The 21063-nt window shown below is 40.9% G+C and overlaps 1 protein-coding gene across 19 annotated transcripts in view; it reads right to left on the bottom strand.

Moving 5' to 3' along the window:
* ANKS1B (ankyrin repeat and sterile alpha motif domain containing 1B) overlaps positions 1–21063 on the bottom strand; it is a 1022908-nt gene that overhangs the window by 137599 nt on the left and 864246 nt on the right. For 7 of the 19 annotated variants that reach the window (XM_076007866.1, XM_076007863.1, XM_012787614.2 and 4 more), the window contains exon 1: positions 8615–8783. The exons of 11 other annotated variants lie outside the window; for them this stretch is intronic. The gene's annotated coding sequence lies outside the window, so the exon portion shown is untranslated. Of the gene's footprint in view, positions 1–8614; positions 8784–9084; positions 9210–21063 lie in introns of those variants that run through there. One more of the 19 variants, XM_076007869.1, reaches the window with a different exon arrangement.

Here is a 21063-nt window from a genome sequence, read left to right as displayed (position 1 = left end):
CAAAATGAGGATAAAGTAGTAAACATTAATCTTTGAAAAAATAGAACTTTTAAAACAGTATCAACAATACTCAGTCAAGGAAACGAACATTAACAAATATAATAAACTTCCAAAACTGGCAGCCAAGGAAAGAGACAGAAGATTCTGGAGTAGCATAAGGAGGCACAATGTTGCTTGGTTCTTAACACTGTTCTCATTCCCTAGGGAAGTAAACAAAATTCTGAGATTTTTTGCTAATAATCCTAATTTTAGAAAAAAGCACACTCAGTCAATATTCTTATCTATTTCCCGTCTCTAAGTCTCTACTAAGGAGTAACAGAGATGTGAAGCGAGAGAAAAAGAGCAAACGGCTGATTCAATAGCATTGAAAATTCCAGGGCTGCCACTATACTGGGGAAATTCATGAAGTCCTAAATTATCTCAAGGGTAGCTACTAGCTCTTATGGAACCTTTGTTAATTATAAAAAGGCTATCCTTGGTATCTCCCCCCATCCCCAATTTGGTGGAATGAATGCTGGTAATGGAGACATAATCTAAGAAAGCACAGCCCAGGAAATCTAACTGAGACTGCATACAGCTTGAGCTAAACTGTCTACCTCCCTCTGCATTTTCTTTAGATTGCAGAAAAGTAGATAGATCAGGGCAATAAAACATTGCTCAAAGAAGAAGCAAACTGGTTCCCCAAAAGGTGGGAAGAGCTTTAAGAAACTACTCACATTATGTCTGGGCAAAGCTGCCCAAGCACCAGCAAGGTGAAAAGAAATAGCATGGCAGATATGCAAGTATTCTAAAGAGAAGGGGGAAGGAGGAAAGGAGGGAGAGAGAGGAGGGAGGGAGGAAGAGAGGAAAGAAAAGAATATAAAACATAAAGGGTCACAGCATAAAGGAACTAAATCTAGAAGAACTTTATTCAAATAAACAGAAAAAAAATCCTCACACAAACTTCCTACTGTAGAAGAATGATTTCGATGAAAATTGAAGCTTAAAGACAGGATAATGCAACAATCTGAATGAGATGAAAAGGGATATTGTGTAACTAAGGAAGCAAATTAAGGACCAGAGAGCATCATTGTAGAATAAACAAATTAGAAACATCAACAGAGTAGACACTTCCGAAAATTGAATTGCTGACACAGAGGGATTGACATACTGTGAATACAGATGAAAATGACAGAAGATTTTCAACATATAATAAAGAAACTAATAGATATGGAAGAGATACAAAGATGATCCCAAGTAAGGATAGCTGGTCCCTGAAGTGGGACAAAAGGTACATTCAGAGATATAATACAACATCAGCAAATTTAAGGAGCACATTGTATTGTGGGAAATTTTTACATAAAACATTCAACATCTAGACATACCCTAGCTATGTTACTTAGCTATGTGGATAAAGAATTCTTTGGGATATAGGCAGAGAAAGCAAATCACCTACAAAGGGTGGCCTCAGACTGCACAGCTGAGTTAATTAAATGCTATTAAACAACAGAGTCATGGCTGCAAAATTAAAATGGATGCAAAATATGACATAAGAATACTATACTCAGCCATGATACAGTTCAATTATAAAAGCAACAGGAAGACATCCTCAAATATTGAAAAACGAAACTCAGAAATGCGGCATCCATGAGTCTTTCCTGAAATAAGAACAAAACACGGCTGACAATGAAATCCAGGCAATTCAGATTTAAAGAACTGTCAGAAATGGAGAAGGCAAATAAAGGAGTGGGAGGCACTGGATCCATTTTAATATAGGAATTTACACTAAATAACCACAGTCATTATGATTAAAGAATAGAAAATGTTATAAATATGGTCTATATAAATTAATTAAAATAAAATGGTTAGCTGAAGAAAGGAGATGGGCAACAATGCCATCTTCCACAGCAAGAAATTGAGCTAATGTGCTTAAAATTGGAATATGTGGTTTAAAAAACATAATGATTCCAACCCCCAGGTAGATTTACTATAAGGCTAATGAAGGTTAAGTTTCAAAGCCCTATACCTACACAGATGATCTGCTTTTTCCCAAGCTCTGGAAGGAGTCAGCAATGCACTCACATTGCCATGTTTTTGTAAAATATACTCCATTTTCTTAACGAGGGCTCCCAAATTGTATGACCTTCCCACAAAATCTTGATCCACTCCTGCTCAAACCTTTCAACATTTTTCATAACCATTTTTCTTAACAGTAAGGGGAAAAATTTTTTAGGAAATAACTTATAGTAAGGAGACATTTATTTGATGTTCAACAATTATTTAGTTTTTACTTCCATTTTTTTTCTGCTGTTAAATACAATAAAACAAATTTTAATGCTCTTTATTTAAAAATAATATCTGCAGTATGACTCCATCATTATAAAATATTGCTTTCTATCCATGCATTCATGCATTGATCCTCTTGCATATATACATAGAAAGATGCCTTAAATGGTATTACTCTAATGTTAATGGGGCTTATTTCTGGGTGGTGGGATTTGGAGTAATTTTAAAAATTTAACCTTTGTACTGTGTGCATCGCCTGAATTATTTATTGTGATTATATAAGAAATATTCCAAAATTGATACAGTGATTTTTTTTTCCTTAAAAATATCAAGATATTAACAGATAGTATTCTGGATGGTGGGAACTACAGAGAATTGTGCTCTTTATATTTGCCTACATTTTAAAAATTTCAAAATAAATTTTCAGAACAATTTGATATTCTGAATCTTTCTACATCTCTTCTTTTTTTTTTTTTTGCAGCCAAATCACTATCACTTCCCACCTAGACCACTTTCACAATCTGCTACCTGGTCTCCCTGCGTCCACTCTTGCCCTCGTGCTACCCAGGCTTCACACAGCAGCCAGTGTATTCTTTTCCAAGGTAAAGCTATCACACATCTGCTTTAAATTCTCCAGATGGTTCACATTGTTTTTAGAATAAAACCCAAACTCTTTGCCATGAGCAGCAAGGCTGACCTGGATCATTAGGATCCAGCCACACCGGACTGCTCTGTTCTCTCACTGCACTTGTTCTCTCTGAGGGCTTTTACATGAGCTCTTCCCTTGGCCTGGAGTGCTCTTTCCTGAGCATCTCTGTATATCTTGTTCCTTCTCATCATTCAGGTCTCTGCTGAAGGGACACTTTTTCAGGGAGATCATCTCTGAACAACTTTCTAAAAGTAGCACACATCACTCTCAGCACTTTGCTCTGTTGTATGGCCTCTGTGGCCCTTAGCACCATCTGAAATGATCTTTTTCCATTTATTGGTGTCAATCCTCCCCCACTGAATATCTGCTCTAGAAAATAGGGACCTTGTCTATCTTGATCACCATCCTATCTCCTGCTTGAAGAATGGTGCCTAGAAGATAGCAGGCATTCAATAAATATTTCTCCAGTGAATGAATACACACAGAGATTGTTTCTCAGCTTAAAAAGAAGGGCTGTCTTTGCAAAGTAGCCTTTTAAATCAGCTGTCTAGAATTCAGAATGCATGTTCTTTCAAATAAGCCACAGTACAAATAATAATGAGATATCAAGGCTAGCCCACAGAAGTCTACTGAACCCATAGTGGGTTAAAATTCTGTATATCTGCAACAAAAATACTAGAAAATCAACATGATGAGTTATCACTGGGAAATTGGACAATTAAAAAGAAATATTTTAACTTATCTAGATAGGAACAAATTATTATTTATCTTTCATGTTGGTGGAGATTTTTGTAGATATCCTGAATGGGACTTCAGGGCATTTTTCAGGGCTATAGAGGTTTCTGATCTCTGTTTTTTATTAGGTATAACTTCATTCAAAAATTTACAGCTTTTGGCTCTTTTGATAAAAGACACATCACTAGAGCCACCGTGAATGCCTATCTGTCATGACTTGAGTCACTGTTTGTATCAAAAATGTAAAAGAGGAAATAGAGTGAGTTTCTAGAGGTATTAGGAAGAGAGTGGACTGATGAGGAAAGGTACTAAAGAGGACACATGATTTGAAAAAAATCTGAGCCAAGAGCAGTGAAGGAGAGGAAAGAAAAAGTCAGAGATGAGTGGTCAGGAGAAGATGGGAGAGAAGAGTTTCTCCTGCTAGCTACTACGAAGTTTATCCTCCAAGACAGCTTGGTTCCTGTCTGGAGTAGCTTTGGGTAGGTGAAAGGAGGGAGAGCCAGTTTGTAAATAATGTTGAAACATGGGAGGGACTATACATTTATATTTCTAATTTGAGGCTTTGTCCCAAATTTGGTTTGGCATGAGCTTTTATGACTAATCTACCAGTAGGGTGAAATAAATAGCATCATTCATATCAGGAGTACCAAGCAACCCCTAGGAGATAGGAGGCTATGCCAGACCTTCCATTCTGGAGGGAAAGCTATAGCGTAAGAAAACAATTTGAACCAATTATTTTCATACTAAAGTTGACAGTTAAGACAGAAAAAGAATTGTATTAAGAGCCAAGAGATACTGCATATGGTCTGCAAGTCTCTTCTAGAGAAATGAATTATGAGGCTAAAGAGAAGCAGCTTCTTTTTACAGTTACATTTTGTATTTCTAGAAAAATAACTACAACATGGTCCTGATTTCTAAACATAGGGAAATGAGACTTATGATATTACACAACGCAAAACAGGCTGCAGTTACAACTACATGCAAGTCATTCTCAAGCCTTAAGACCAAAAACAGATCATAAAAATTATGGCTACAAAAATTATTCTAATTGAAATATGCTTTCAAAGTGACAGGATGCTCAAATAGTCTTAAAATACAATTTTGTCTTGCCAAGAAAGAGTTTTGGTCTTAAAATGGCCACAAAACCTAGCTCCGCCCAATGTTACTAGAGCTACAAAACCAAGTATTATCCAAACATATAGTCAAGCAGTGGTAGGGGCACTCAATGAGTCCCACAAAGTCTTCCCATGTGTCTCAGAGGCTACTCTAGTGACAGAAGTGCCAGAATATGGTAAACTTGGGTATCTAGGAAAATCTCAATGAAGTCATTGATTTTCCAGAGCATGCATGTTCTTGTGGTTCAACCTAAAGTTAGTAGTTTCAGTTTAGTACCCTAATTCCAAACCCCAAAAAGGTGAATCCACAAAAGTCATTTACAGAAAAACTGTTTTGAGACTTACCTAAAAAAACAAATACACTAGAAAATATTTAGTATCAGAGGGGATCAGAACATGCATTTTTTGCTTCTTCCAGCTCAAGTTTTGTTTAGATGCTCTCTGAATTTCCTCATATTCTCACATGAGAAAACTACCAGTAAGTAGTTTGCTGTGTAAATATCAGAATTGAGAAATACTGGCCAAACCTAAAGATTTTTAGAGAATTAATTTTTGGTTTTCAGCTAAACAAGCCAATATATTCTCACATTTTTTTAAAGGAAAAAAAATGACTCAGCTTAATCATATTTTGGCTTTTAAAAAACTATCTCATGACTTCATGAAGAGAAAGCGAAAATCAGATGAACAAGAATAGTTTTTGTTTCACACTAGAATTATAAGAAAGGTTAATTTTTACATGAAAATTACATATACATAAAAATAGATTCTGGAACAATGCATTATTGACAGTTATGTGGGAAGATAAATGCACTCATGAAAATGTTCTTTCTCAAGCAAATTATTAAATATATTGACAGTATTGCACTTTGAAAACAACCATTTTAAGGAAACCAAACATTAATATAAGAGTAAAGACATAGCTAATATAATCTTTCACTCAAAGAAATATGCAGACAAGGATTTTTTCAAAGTTTATTGATATATACTGCTATTAAATTCAATAGCAAACATTTATGCTTTGCTATACTGGCTGCTAACCACAGAAGAAAAAACAGGTAGCAATTGATAAATTTGGATTCTGTTCACACTTCTGTTAATTACTGGTGGCCTATGGAAGACTGTATACTTTGACTATTGGTATTGGAACCCATAATTGTTAACCAAGTCTAAGTTACTGCTATAAAATCCAAAATGTGTAAAAACCAAATATATCTATAGAAATATAAACGTTTTACTCATACAAGTTAATGACTTTAATCAAGCAGATCTCATAATTTTGCTAATTGTTTACTCCTCTCAGGACATTTACTAGTTTGATGGATATTACTGTGACATATGATGGCACCAGCATCTGGTCACAAATGAGGACATCAGTAAACTCTACCTGGTGTTTCTATAGACTGTGTCAATGCTATAAACACTGACAATGCTAAAGCATTTATTTCAATGTAGTATTTAGAGAACATGCATGTCTTTAATTTAGAGAAAGGATAAACCTGCTTCAAAACACATGGTGATCAAAAGTGCTTATTCAACGAATATTGCAATGAAAATGACTTGATAATAACTTGGAAAACATCTGCCAATATTTAAAATAGAATAACACCATAAATGATTATTAGGAATGCCTTTCCTGTACAATGTACTGTCTGCTAATTTGTACCCTATTCAGAATATATAGAGTAACTTTAAAAGAAACAGGACTACAATTTTTAAGAAAGCAATTCCCTAACATTTCTAATCAATGTACCACATGCAGTAAATTAATAGACAAATGTATTAGAATTCAATTCATGCATACAAATTGTGAACTTGTGAACTTTTAGCTTGTTAATAACTGTTTAAGAGATTATCATTTTAAATTGTTGACAAATAAATGCACTTATATAGAATTTTTTTTAAAAAACCACTTATCCCAAAATATCTTATTAAATAATATTCCAGGTTATATCTGTATTTCAAAATTATTTTAATGGAGGTTCGATCTCCAGGGAGAGGAAAAACCCTGTTTTCCTCTCTCTGGTCTCTATTAGGGACACTGTGAGAATATGGGGCCTCCCATTTCTAACATATGGATCTACTGTCACTCTGTTATCATTGATTAAGACAAAAATTGCTTCTACTAAAAGTGCCAAAGTGCATCAAGTAAAGTAACTCCAAGGCAGTAAAATTAAGTTTGACAATTAGCAGCTGTAGGACAAAGTTTCCATCCTTGAGCAACGAACATTTAATTCTTCACTTCTTTTTCCAACATACTCCGCCCTGCATTCTTAAGTAAAAAAAAAAAAAAAGGTATCTGTAACAATATTTCTATGACACTGTCACTAAGTCTCCCAGGAAGCATGCATCTGTTTTAATTTATTTGTACTCTGTTACTCCTTTCTCCTCGGAGCCCAAGAGGGTCACTGCCATCACACGAAGCACCACTCGGGATAGACACGACAGAACACTTCTGAAGAAGGCTGCATGGGCACTACGCCAGCATCAGTCATTGCAGCCTATTCTGTCACAGAGCCGTCAACACTATGGACTCAAGTAACCCAGACACCACCGGCATCTCCTTGCACAAGTTCTTCTGCCGAGTACAAAGAACGCCGCAGGTTGGGAAGGAACCTCTGAGAGGTTTTCTAATCTCCTCTTCTCTTTGCCTTCCGGTTTCAAACTTTAATGCGAGAATCTATCCTATTGTAAAGACTCCAGGAGAGGAGAATTAGACTCCCTTGGTAACTTGTGCCAACAAAAGTCTTACAATGTACCTAAATTCCTCAGGTCGCCGCTCCAACACTATTTCATTTAGTTCTATCTTTCTGGATGCAGGAGTTCACAGAGCGAGGCGCCTCCAAAGTGTTTAAGAATAATTAAGGACCCTAAAGTTCCCGTGCTTGCAATCTACCAAGACACGTTTGGTGCATGAAAGCAGCACTGAGACTGGATGTTTAGTCTTCTCAAACTAACACCTCAGTCGCTCAGAGAGGAGAAATGATAACTGCAGCGAGGACTAGCCTTCCTGGCCAATCTCTGAAAATGCAAAGCCTCCCTGAGCTGCCCATTTGTTTTAGGGGCTCATGTTTATACTTGGCTGGTTTTCTTAAAGAAAACTAAATAAAGTGGCGGTGGCAGTATCCTTATAAAAAACGACACCTCGTTGGGCTTTGGCAAGTTTTAGCCTGGAGTAAAATTGCATCCAACTTACAAGCACGGAAAATTGGGATTTCAATGAAAACGCTGACCCGACCTTCACGAAAGCAGCAAAGCGCAGCCTCTGCTGCTCCGTTACTGCTCGCCAAGGCGCAGCCTTGGAAAGTCCGTGCCCACGTCCCCCTCCGATTAATCAACGTCTAAAAAATACGAGCGGAGAGAGCACACTCAACACCGACCCTTCCAGCCCCTATTCTTCCTGCTACTCCTTAAAGGAGATGCAAAGCGCACCTGGACCTGACATGCAGTTGGCGTGGCTTTTTAATGTTGCAGATAGATGACCTCTGGAAAATACACACTCGTGAAAGTCAAACCCTTTGGAAAGACACCCGGCAATTTACCCTTCAAACTCCTCGGAACCCCAAGGATGAGGAGAGGAAATGGAAACTGCGCCCAACACGGGGCTGGTGAGGGAATCAATAACCAGAACAGGCTTGGTGGGGAAAGAGCCCACACCGTGGAGACCGCCGGCCGAGGCTGCAGCAGACGCCCCGCGGACGCTTTCCGCAGCCTCCCCGGTTTCCCGACTCGGCTTCCTTTTCCTCTGCCCCAGCCGCGGCTCCACTTCCCGGAGCCGCATCCCGGCGCGCGGGGGCCGCGGACCGCGGGGGAAGCCGTGCCCCGCGCCGCCCGCCGCCACGCCGCTACTCACCCGAGCCGCTCGGCGCTAGCGACGGCGGCGGCGGCGGGCTGGCCGCGAGCCGGGATCGGCGAGGGCTGGCGGGCTCCGGCCCCCGAGGACGCGGACATGTGGCTGGAAGCTGCGCTCCGCTAGCCGTCGCCTGCGTGCATCTTTCTGGGCGCCCCCAGCGCGCGCGAGCGGCGAGCGCGGGCGAGCGCGCGAGGAGGGGCGGGAGAGGCGCCGCGCCGGGCTCTCCCCGCCAGCTCCCCGGCCCGCGCGCGCCCCCGGCCCCCGCCGCGCGCCCCCCGCCGCGCGCCCTCGCTCGCGCCCGGCCCCACGCGGCGCGCTCCGGCCGGGCGACAGCGACAGCAGCAGCAGCGCGTCCTCCCCCGAGCGCCGTCTCCAGGGCTGCGGGCGGCGCTCTCCATTGTTCTGCCGCCGCTCCCCGGGTGGGCGGCCGCGCGGGTGGGAGGTGTCGGCTGGTTGCCGGGAGGGCTTACCGCTCGGTCGGACCCCAGCCGCGGGAGCGCTGCGGGCCGGGCGCGGCGCGGGGGCTGCGGGGCGCCTAGCTCGGCGGGCTGCCGGCGCGCGGGGGCCTCGTCCTCCCGCGCTCGCTGCCGCGCGGCGGCCCTCGCATCCTCGGTTACTATGGATATCTCGCTCCGCCGCCCCTGCGCGCACCGGCAGGCCCCGGCGCGGGAGCAGCCGGGCGGCTCCGCGGGCGCCCAGGTGACCGGCTCGGCAGCGGCAGCAGCGGTGGCAGCAGCCGCCACCGTCACTGCCGCCGCCACCGCTGGGGAGAGGAGGACGAGCAGGGGGAAGGCAGGTCCTGCTCTACCCCGGGGACCACCGCGGGTTTTTTTCCCACTCACCAACCTGCTCCGTGTTGACGGCGCAGCACAAGCCAGAGCAATCCTCAACTTGTGCGTTGGACTTGCGTTCCAGCTGTTCTCACAGGGGTACGATCGACCCCCGGTAGACTTGGAGGGTCACGGGGTTAAGATTTTGAGTAAGATTTTGATAAGGTTCAAACGCCCCTCATCCCGGCCCCGGTTTCTACCAATGTCACCATTGTACTACTACCAGCAGTTGGAGAAATTTACTTTGGCAAAGATTTGTTTTGAAAATCATGCAAATTAAATGAAGTACATCTGACCTTAAATGACAAGATTTTTCGCTCATTTATTTAATCCCAATGTTTTTTTCCTTGCCACAAATAAATAAAAATAACTTGTGGCTTACAGGCTGCTTAATACCATAACATTTGAATGAACGTACTGGGTTTCAGTTTTTGGTGTTTCAATGGCCCCGCCATGAGTGTGAGTTACCCACTTAGTCTGGGATAAGAACCACAGATTCCCACAGGGAATAACCAGTGTCTTAAAACAAGGTAACAGCATCCACAGGGTCTGTGAATAGGTTGGAATGAAGCCTCTTTAAGTAAAAGTATTTATGGAAATATATAACATGATGATGAACTCCCAACAGTACTAATAATTGATCCGTTCAGGGGTCATTCATTTTCTAAACTTCAAGAGTAGGCATTTATTGCCTTAAAACCAAAGCAAATAAAGATTTTAATCAACTACAAAACTTCAGGCACTGTAATGGAAATGTGAACCATTTTTAAAAAAATAATGGGCTATATTTACTGAGCACTTATGATTTCCAGGCATCTGTGGATTATTTCATTTAATTCTCACAACTCTGTGAAGTAGGTTTCATTATTATCCCTATTTTACATATAAAAATAAAAAGGCTTGCAGAGACCTGCAACTAGTAGTTGCGGGACAACATTCTCTTCCTTAAATGAGAAACTCTAAATGTCCCCTGTTTTATCCACCCTCATGTCACTGTCTGCTTTTGTGAGGCTCAGGATAATAGTAAGCCGCCTTGTTAATGAGGGTCAGGACGTACACTCAGGCCTGCCAGGTTCTGGAATGAGTATTTAACCATATAGGAATCATTTCTCATTTACATAATGAATTCATGAAACTTTTTGATTTTACATCTTACACATATAGCAAGAGAAACAGAGTGGACGTGACTGCCCCTTGATTGGTGTGCTCTTTAGTGAATGTGACCTGACTACTTGACTGGGTCATGTTTGATTATCTCTATTTTTGAGATCAGTGAACATAAAAACATCTACAATTTCAATGGGTTTAGAAGTCAGGCGATTTTGTTCTGTTTATCATTCTGCAATCCAAACATCTGTGATTCGAGGTAAAGTAGGTGTTTTCTTTGGTTTCCCAGTCATGAAGATGACTGAAGGATGACATTTCTCAGGGCATCATTCTCTTGTGGATATTGTTCTTTGGTAACAAGATTGGGCAATCTCAAAGAGCTGTCATTTGTTAGCAACGAACTACAGGCCGTTTGGAAAGGAAGTGTACTATCATTTTTCTACTGCATCCAGTCCTCTGCACTCTAGAATCATTTGGGATCTATAGATTGTTTTGGGTCTGCACCACCTCTAGAGAATGATGGAAATTTAATTCTCTGTCAATTTTTCTGCTTGGCTGGTGAAAACTTTTCCTGAGAGGGGATTGGGGCGGGAGTCGCTGTCCATGGTGGCTGCAACTGAGGCCGCATTCAGTACAATCAGGTCACACACTAAATACTAGAGTCTTGGAAATTAACTCCAACATGGCACTAATGAAATTTGGCAATAACTTCTAGGTAGGCACAGTAAAGACATGAAGATCTTATCCATGCAATCTACTATTAATTGGGGTAATAGTAACAACATTAAATAATTCACAGAAGAATGACTTTTTCCTCTTTGGCACTAAAATAGCTTCTATTGATTGTTGAAATTGTAGAGATTTTTATGTTGTAGAACAGCATAAAGCATATATGAGGTCATCTCCTGAAACCCTCTCAGGCCATAGAAAAGGAAATTGAACCTAGAGAGGTTAAGTCACTTGCCTAAGGACCACCCTAATTAGAGTCAGGCACAAAACTATGAATTTTTGCCACTTGTTCAGACATTTTCCATGATATTGTGGTGCTTCAGGATATTCAATGTCAGAATTATTTTTTTACTTACATAATTTTGTTTCTTGCTAAAAAAACACAATTTCCAATTTATGTCATTTGAAATACAGATAATGTATAGTCTCATGTTCCTTGACTTGGAATATATCTACATCTTATTTATAATACTCTGGTAATATTAAGTAACATATTGTTATTTGCAAAATGAGAATAAAAAAACTCTTATGGTACCAATTTCTAACTTCTCTGCATCCTCAGTAAAAAGCAAAACATTCATTTTTATACAGGTCATCAAGAATGCAACCCTCTCAACATAAACTGCTTATTTAAGAACAGCCATTTTATATTAGAAAGGGCTAACATTTGAGATTCCCAAATTTCTCATATTCTTCCTTTGTATTAAAAATCATGCAGAGGATCGTGTTGAATACTACAGTCCCACAAATCCAAAGAGAGTGGTAACTTTTCTAAGAGATATGTAAAACATTGGTATGAAGTCCTTTGTACTGATTCAGAGGAATATAATTTTAATAATTTATTCATTTGTTTTGTGGTAGTATAATGCAAGAGCTAATCTCCTAACTTTGGAATAAGACCTGTGGGTTCAAGCCATGGGTACTCCACTTAATAGTTTGTGATCTTAAGTTACTTAACTTTTTTGCACCTCATCATTTCAATTTGTAAAATTATGTGATGATAATGAAAGGTACTTCACAGAGTTGTGGATAGGAGGAAATGAGATTACCCAGGTGTGTTTTCTTGTTTGTTTTGATGCACCAACTTGGATGGGTTTAAGTCCCCAGTTATTCAATCAAACACTAATCTAGGTGTTGCTGTGAAGGTGTTTGTAGATGTGATTAAAGTCCATAGTCAATTGACTTTAGCTAAGGGAGATCATCCTAGATAATCTGATTCAACCAGTTGAAAGGCCTTAAGAGCAGAGCTGAGGCTTCTCTAAAGAAGAAGAAATTTTACCCGTGGACAGCAGTTTTACCCCATTCTCATAGTTCCAGCTTGCCCTTCCTGAGGGCTTGCCCTACAGATTTCTGACTTGTCTAGCCAGTTCCCACAATCACATAAGCCAATTCCTTGCAATAAATCTCTCAGTATATGTCGCCTGCTGGCTCTGCTTCTCTTATTGAACCCTAACCGATACACCATGTAAAGCATTAACTGGAATATCTTGCACATAATAAGCACTCCAAAAATGTTAGCTAAAATTTTTTAAACCCTTATTAAACATCCCTTATTCACAGAACAGAGATATGCACTTTGATAAAATGTCTGAGAGTTCTGAGATAGAATAGAGATGGATACCTATCGCCTCCAATGCTACAACCTCAACCTGGAATGGATTTAATATTTTAGTAAAATTTCCAGGAAAACAAGGGAAAAGTGCCAAAAGGGTTGATTATTCCATCTGGAGCTATATAAGGGAATTATGCAAATCTAGTATGAGGACAGTTTTCTGGGTTAGGAAGCTAATAAACAAAAGGTACTCACTCCTCTCTCAACAGATCCATATAGATTTAGCACCTGCAACTAGGTAGATCAGTTTTCATGGATCATGGAATTCCACTATGTAATACAAATTCACTTATGACTTGTTCTTAAGCCAATTAGAATCATATACTCAAGAGAGATTCTTGGAAGAAGAAATACTCTCATATTTAAGAGTATTAAAGGATCTTTCTTATTTCAATGTTAGCTTATCATAGTATTCTACATGATTATATCTCAGATCTTGTAATTTGTTTTGAGCATTTTTAAGCAAGGAAAAATCCTTTGAAAATATCATTAAAAAGCAGGCATGGCACAAACCTACTGAAACAGAAGCTGCCTCTGTCCTTCACAATTATAATGCCAACCTTACAAAACTTAAGGCTAGAAATATCGCAGATAAGTAAACAAGCCTCAGAGAGGTAGTCTCAGATATAAATAGGATGAAAAGGTGTTGAGGAAGTCAGAGAAAGAGAAGCATGCCTTTTGGTTTTATATTAAAGCTCTGATAACTTAGAGTCAATCTTAGAATTGTGTGTTTGCATGCATGTGTATGTATATAGTCACTAGAGAGAGCTGTCCATGGTCCTTTTACTGTATTGGTGATTTTGTAAAAGATAGTGATTTAAAAATACTTTTACTCCTTATGAAAGATTTATTGAATGCCTATGATATCAAATGTTGAGCTGGCTGCTAATGGATAGGAAGGTAAGTTAGAGACGGACTCTAGCCTTGTAGAACTCTCTCTCTGGACAACTCTAATTTATCCTTATGGATTTCAACTAACATGTGACTTACTCTGGGAAAACTTTTATACTTCTCTTGCCCTGCACTGGCCTAGGTAGTACTCTTTGGGTCTCACAGTAACTTTGCTTCCACTAATATTGCATTTATAATTTTTTTTAGCTATTACTTCATTGTAAATCTCCTCATAAGACTATATGAAGTCAGGAGCCTTCTTTATGTGACCCTCTGTTTACATTTAGCTCCTGGTCCCAAATAGGCATTAGGTAAATATTTGCTGAGTAAGTGAAAGAAAGCTTGGGACATGTTGAATTTTATTGATAGCTGCTTTCTGTATAGAAACATGCAGAAAACAGAAAGAATATAAATCTGGAGCTCAGGGGAGAGATGGGAGCAAGGGATACAATTTGCTATCGGCTGATCCCTGGTAGTTGGAAGGTGTGAGAGTGGAATATCATCAGCTAGGCTCACAGGTAGGATTATGAAAGAGAAAATCTGTGGTCAGAACTCTGGACAGCATCTGTATTTTTCATTTTACACTGTGGGACAAAACATGGCCAATGTGGCTAGGATAGAAGAGTTCTGGGAAAGCCCATTCCCAAATCTTTTCAACTATGTGAACAGTTTCTAATCAGAATGAAGCTATTGTAGAGATAGGAGCATTATGAATATGGATTCATAATCATGATATTGTGGTGCTTCACCTTTCAATATGTGGAAAGGAGGGTTTTACACTTTGCAAAAAAATTAAAAAGTTGCTAAGTGTTGATAGAGGGCATGGGACATGAATCAGAAAGGAGAAGCAACAGAACTAAGGAGACCCAAGAGAGTGAGGCATCGGGAAAGGCTGAGTGGTGAACAGATGTATGTGGCTATTGGTGGTGTATGTCCACTATAGAAACAGCACAGTTCTCCCTTGTACTTAAGGTTTGCTTGTCATTAATGAGGCATAATTAGGCATAAACTGACTCCTAGAACTCATAGATTTTATTATCTTTATTGCATGATCATTCTTTTGCTGTGGAGAAATCCCGTTGTTTAGATGGCAAATTTAAAACAATACACCACCTATTAACCATGGGTATATTTACGGATCTGAATATCAAGCTAACACAATCCAGAGTGAGCAGAAGGGACTTAATACTTTTTCCTGAAGGCAAGCAGGCTTGGAATCCAGGGGGAATGAATGTAAACACTGAGACCCATCTGCCAGAAATGTTCTGCCCCAGTGTTCTGAATTAAAATCTAGGGACTTCTTTTGGATGTTAACTATATTCAGGGCCCGAGCCACATACTGCTCTACTGAGCCATAGCTAAGACTTTTGCTTGCAGCCTTTGCATACAACTGGCTCCCAGGAGTCAGTTTTAGCTGCGTAGCACAGTTGGTAAGTACTTCATCCTTCTAGCACCTTTAACCAACAGAGCGGCTGTGCTCAACACCCAAAACAACTTTCAAAGTTAGCAATCAGAGAAGAAGCCTCCAGTAACCTGAGCTGGATGTCTGATTTCCTAAGCAGCCATACACCCCAAATTTCCCACAACAGCTCTCTTTAAATGAGTCAGACCAGAAGATACGATTTTTAGTTCCAGAAAATAGGTCTAAAGCATATTGGAGACTCATATTTTGAGTCTTCAAGGAGATAGCATAATTTGTAGAAAATGTCCATGGACTCAGACCTTTGTTCAAGTTCAGCTCTATCATTTGCTAGTTGCAGACTCTATGCAAGTTGCTTAGCCTTGCTGCACACCGGTTTCTACATCTGTAAAATAGAGATAATTGTTGTTTGAGGACAATAACAGTTTAAGGATTAAATGGGCACACCCATGTAAAAATTGAGCACAATGCCTGGAGCACAATAATTATGCAACCAGGGAATTAAATTCACCCTAGTATTAATTCATAGGCCTTCAGATCAATAGGCTACCCCAACTTATCAACAGGACTAAATAACAAAGCTTATTCCCACAGTACCTTCCTTATCAGCTGTGTAAGCAAGAAGGAGCCCATGCACCTGGGAATGGACAGTAACTTTTGGTATTGCAGACTCATTAAAAAGTTTTAATTTTTTTTCTCCACAGGATTTTGTGGAAGACAAGATAAGTCTATCATTTGAGGGTGAATATATATATATATATATATATATATATATAATTCCAATAATTCTCCAGAAATACACATTAAGGATGTTGAAATATACCAGAAGGACAAAAGGAGAAGGGATTACATAATATTAAAAAATAATCTGGAGTCGAAATAACTGAATCTTAGGATAAGCAAGCATGGTTGATGTCCATTGTTCTTTCCTGCTCAATGCTCAGTTCCTCTATTTTTGTTACCGGTAGTTAGATTTTTCATTCGGAGACCCATCTCTCCTAACTTTAGCCATGAAATCCTAGAAAATTCCTAGAAGAGCTGACCATGGATTGGACCCTTTGTCCACTGGCAAATGAGAGGATTCCATCACACAGCCAGAGTGGTTCATTCGTGGAGGTGAGGACCGGGACTCTATTGGAACTACCAGAAAAGGGGGGGCGCCCCTTTCCCCAGGGGTTCTGAGTGGGTGAGCTTGGTATTACCAGGGTGTTGAATTTAATGCCTGGGTATGCCGAGGGCCAGCCTGTGGAGACCCTCTGCCCCAGAGTGCAGCCAGTGTGGAGGAGGGCAGAGCAGGATACAGAGTGAGAGAACGTGGATTCCAGTGATAGCTTTTGAAGCTCTGGCTCCAGTCACACCTGAAACCTCTGGACTTTATCTCTCATGTGAGCCAATACATTTCTCATTTTGATTTAGCCATTGTGAGTTGTATTTCTGGCATTTGTAACTGGAAGCGTCCTGTTTATTCAGCAGGGAAGTTAAATATACATATCTCAAGCTCCCATCTAATGTTTAAATCTTCTTTACAACTTCTAATGAAAGAGTCATTCAACCAACATTTAAACTCTTCCAGTGCTAGGGAGCTCATTACCAGCTGAAGAACTGTATCCCATCTTTGGGGCTTATACTACTACAATTTTTTTTCTTACACTGAGTGGACATTTCTTTTCTGAAACTTTTGTATAGTTATCACTTATTTTGTACCCACTAGAGGCCGGGGGCCATGTGCTAGGTTATGCTAAAACATGTAAAATTTGTTATCTATCTCATTCAATTCTCAAAACAATCTTATGATACAAATATTATTTTAGAAGCCATTGCAGGAATCCAGGTGAGAAATGATAAGGGGCTAAAGTGAGGGCTGTGGGGGTGGAGATAAAGCAGGTAAAGACAGATCCAGAGATATACAAGTGGAGCATACAGGTGATTGAATGGAGGGTGAGGATGAGAGAGAAGGTGAGGCTAGGAAGACCTCCAGGAGTTAGACAGATGGTGACAAAACAGTGAGAAACAATTTGGGTGGGAAAGATGAAGGTTCTGCTGGTTATCCCAAGAGATAAAATAAATCCATGGGATCAGTACTTCCAAGGGCATGGGATAGCTCTACACATTTCCTTAAAATTGTAACTGAATCTGATTCCATGTTAAGTAAGAGAAATCAACAAGAACAGAGTTGGATGCACAACAAAAGCAAAGTTTTAAAGGGACCTGCAGTTTTTGCATAGACCTTTAAGCAGGTCAGAATAACACTTTTATGTTCAGCCCTCAAGACTGGTCTCTCCCCTCTGTCTTCCTGCCAGCACCCCAAGAGGCAGAGGAAACCCAGAGACTGAGCCAGGAGGGATGAGAGTGTGACCTTGAGGTCCAGGAACCAAAGGGAAGTGCAGACAGGTGGAAGATGTTTCTGGGAATGGCAAAGAGGTAGAAAGGGAAGAAACCTATTTCTCGTGTACCTAGTAGATACCAGGCCTTTTATAGGTATTACTTCAATAATACTGTGGGGTAATGATTATTATTTTAGTACTGCTTTTTTTCCAGATGAAGACATTGTGGAGGTCTGAGAAATTAAGTAATTTTCCAAGAGCAAACAGCACCAGAATTAAACCCAGGATATATGGCTCTGAGATCCATGATTTCTTCATGATGCTACGCTGTCTCCTTAAATAATCAGCAGGTACAGGATATTTTCTAGTTGACAAAATATATTCACATGATATCGGAATTAACAACCACCACCCAGAAAGTTGGTATTAGTAATAGTGTTTCCTATCAACCAAGGTTTGGACTCTTCCAGTGCCAGGGAGCTCATTACCAGCTGAAGAACTAAATCCCATCTTTGGTGCTTATACTAATAAGAGGTTCATTGACTTGCTCAAGGTCACACAGCTAGTAAGTAGTACCACAGCTGGAACGAAAAATTCCTAACTCCAAGCTCCACGTATTTCCCCACGACAGTGCAACTACCACACTGGGCCATCTGTTACGAAGTGGGGCTTCGTCGGAACAGGGACTGATAACAGCTTTGCTCCAAAACATTTTTTCTTTTGAAGGACAGTACTCAGCCTGATGCTTGTGGTAGTGCCTGCTTTCACCCTCATGGGCTCACACAAGAAAGGCTCCAAGGGAAAAAGTAATAAGTCCCTGGGGCTGCTGTGGTGGGGAGGAATGGGCGTGCTCCCCAAGAACCCTCAGTCCACTCCCTTCCTATTGAATTCTAGGGTGGAGTCTATGGCGCAGTGCTGTGAAAATCCACAGTCTGCTAGGTCTATATGTTCTGTCAGGACCTATGATGGAATGAGCTAGCACACCCTCCGGGCAGAAATGACTCTCTGGGTAGAAATAAAGTGGGAAGCCACATTAACTCTTTCAGGCCATTAGGCTATCATTTAGTAAATTACTACTTTGCTCAAAATGGGTCCCTAGTGGGTACGGAGGGTGGGAATGTTCTAATTTGCTTTTTCTCCCCTTTCTCTCAGCTGCTCTCTCCCACGATGATGTAGACCAAGAAGCTGTTTCATAACTGCTTTATTCCAAATCACTGAATGATTTTACAAATATCAAACAGAAATGCCCTGCCGGCCTGCTCTATCGAAATGTGTGGAATCAAATCTACGTGTAAGGTGTGAGGGGGTGGGGGCTGCAGTCTGTACCCGAGGGACCAAGAAGAGACCCAAGGCACCAGGGCATCCCTGATTTTCAAGTTCTGGGTTAATGCAGGGTGTATGACAGAGAACCCCATGTTCCCGGGGAGGTGGGTGGAAGAAAACAGATGCTGCCGGAAGCCCCAGGGCAGGAGTTTTTTTTCCTCCTGCTTAGCAGGGAGGATCCATAATTCTGATCTGAGAAGTCAGTTTCCCTGCCTTGGCATGTATGTTATCAGGGAAACTTGTGGCAAGGGCAGGATGCTCTTGGAGACTGGTCTTTCTCTATCACTCGGAATGCATGGCCACTGTCAGCTGAAGGAGCTAACATTTTTTTCCTCCCTGGGGGCAAAACAAAAGTATCAGAGCTCTCCTTTGCGCTTACAAATCTGGGGCTATTAAGTAAATGCCCAATAGAGTTGCTAGGGCCTAATAATGGTGATTATGAGCAATAATGCTTTGCATCGTATGGCGTTAAAGATTTTGGAGCACTTGCATATTCATTTGTTGTTTTTTTAAGAATTTTTTTGTCTTATTTTTTCCAGCATTACTGAGGTATAATTGACAAGTCAAAATTGTATATATTCAAAGTGTACAACACGATGTTTGGATATACATATATATTGTGAGATGATTTCCATAATCGAGCTAGTAACATTTCTATCCCTCACATAGTTACTTCTGTGTGTGTGTGGTGAGAATACCTAAGATCTACTCTCTTAGTGAATTTCAAGTATACAATACATTAGCATTAACCATAGTCATCATGCTGTTTGTTAGGTCTCCAGAATTTATTCATCTTAAGACTGCAAGTTGGTACCCTTTGTCCAATATCTCCCCATTTGCATATTCGTTGTGGCTCAGGGCCGGCTCCGTGGACATGCTACCAAAAGTTCCAGCTCCGTGGACATGCTACCCTGTTGCCCCACAGGGTCACCCTGCCTTCCTTGGATGAACTTTTGGCTGCCTTCTCCCTACCTCACGCTGCTCAGGGCCCTGCCCTCCGCTCTCTGGCTCCGCCCACAACCACTGCTGCCCTTTGCCTGAGTAGCAATTAGGTGGCATTGACGGGGAAGGCCTGGCCTCTCTGCTCCACTAGCTGTGTTACAGGGTCTGGGTCTGGGCACAGAGGGTCATCTACTCTGGCTTCTTGGGGTAGGCAAGGCCGTGGCCACCCTTGTCTCTAACTGCAACATTATAGCTTATTCAGTGCACAACATGGTGGTTAGCAAAGTACCAAATGTATCCTGGCCTAGAGAGTGTAATCCCTTAAGGAGTCACCTGTCTGCTGTATGTTGGGGTCAGGTGGGCCTTTAGGAAAGGGAGATTGACATCCCTGTCCCTGGCTAGGCCCTACAAACTATATAGCCAGCCCTGTAGTTGCTATTTGTCATGATACCCATGCAAGCTGGATAAGACAAGAATGTTGCTACTATTATGTTTACTTCTATTATTTCTATTGCTAGGGTAGGCTGCCATTACCTTCTTTGACTTGCATTGGGGCAAGCACTCAATGGGATATCATCCTATGTAATCCTTAGAACAAATATACAAAGTAGGGCTTACCCATTGGTGTGGTTCCCCAACTTCTCTGAGTTTTAGTTTCCTCATCTGTAGAACTGGTATTAGCATACCTACTTCACAAGGATATTGTGAGAATTAAATACAATGGTGTGTGTATTAAGAGATGAAGAGAATGTTATCTACCTGTATTACTCTAGCTCTATATTAGTTTGGAAGAAATATTTTGATAAGCTGCTTAAGGAGAGAGACTCCATGTACATACTTAGGTATCTCGAGAGATTTGCTTAAAGAGTGCACTGGTGATGATATAGCCTTTAAAGAATGGAAATATTGAATGGGGCTCAAAACCTATTGTTTGTATTAAGTTTGTGCTATAAACACCCCAGCCTACCCACCTACATGAAATCTTCCGTAAAGTCTAAGTGACCCATTAATGCTTTTGTGTGTGATTAGATTAATGCAGGGGAGGGATGTCAGTGTCTCAAAGAGGTATTGAGAGTGACATCCACGTTGGCACGAAGGAAAATAGACAGCATGTGTGGGAAGATGAGCATAGAGCTGATGCTGGGTCATGGCATTATTCTTTTCCTGATCTCTGTCTTTGGTCAGGCCACGCATTTCTGGAGGGTGTGGCAGCAGAAGTTCAGCTTATATTCTTCCACAACCGCCCCCCCACCAGGCTTAGCACTCAAATG

The sequence above is a fragment of the Microcebus murinus genome, chromosome 10 (assembly GCF_040939455.1).
Source record: "Microcebus murinus isolate Inina chromosome 10, M.murinus_Inina_mat1.0, whole genome shotgun sequence".
In the NCBI taxonomy this organism is placed as follows: Eukaryota; Metazoa; Chordata; class Mammalia; order Primates; family Cheirogaleidae; genus Microcebus; species Microcebus murinus.
Note: the sequence above shows the minus strand (reverse complement) of the source record. Positions and strands in the feature narration are given on the sequence as shown.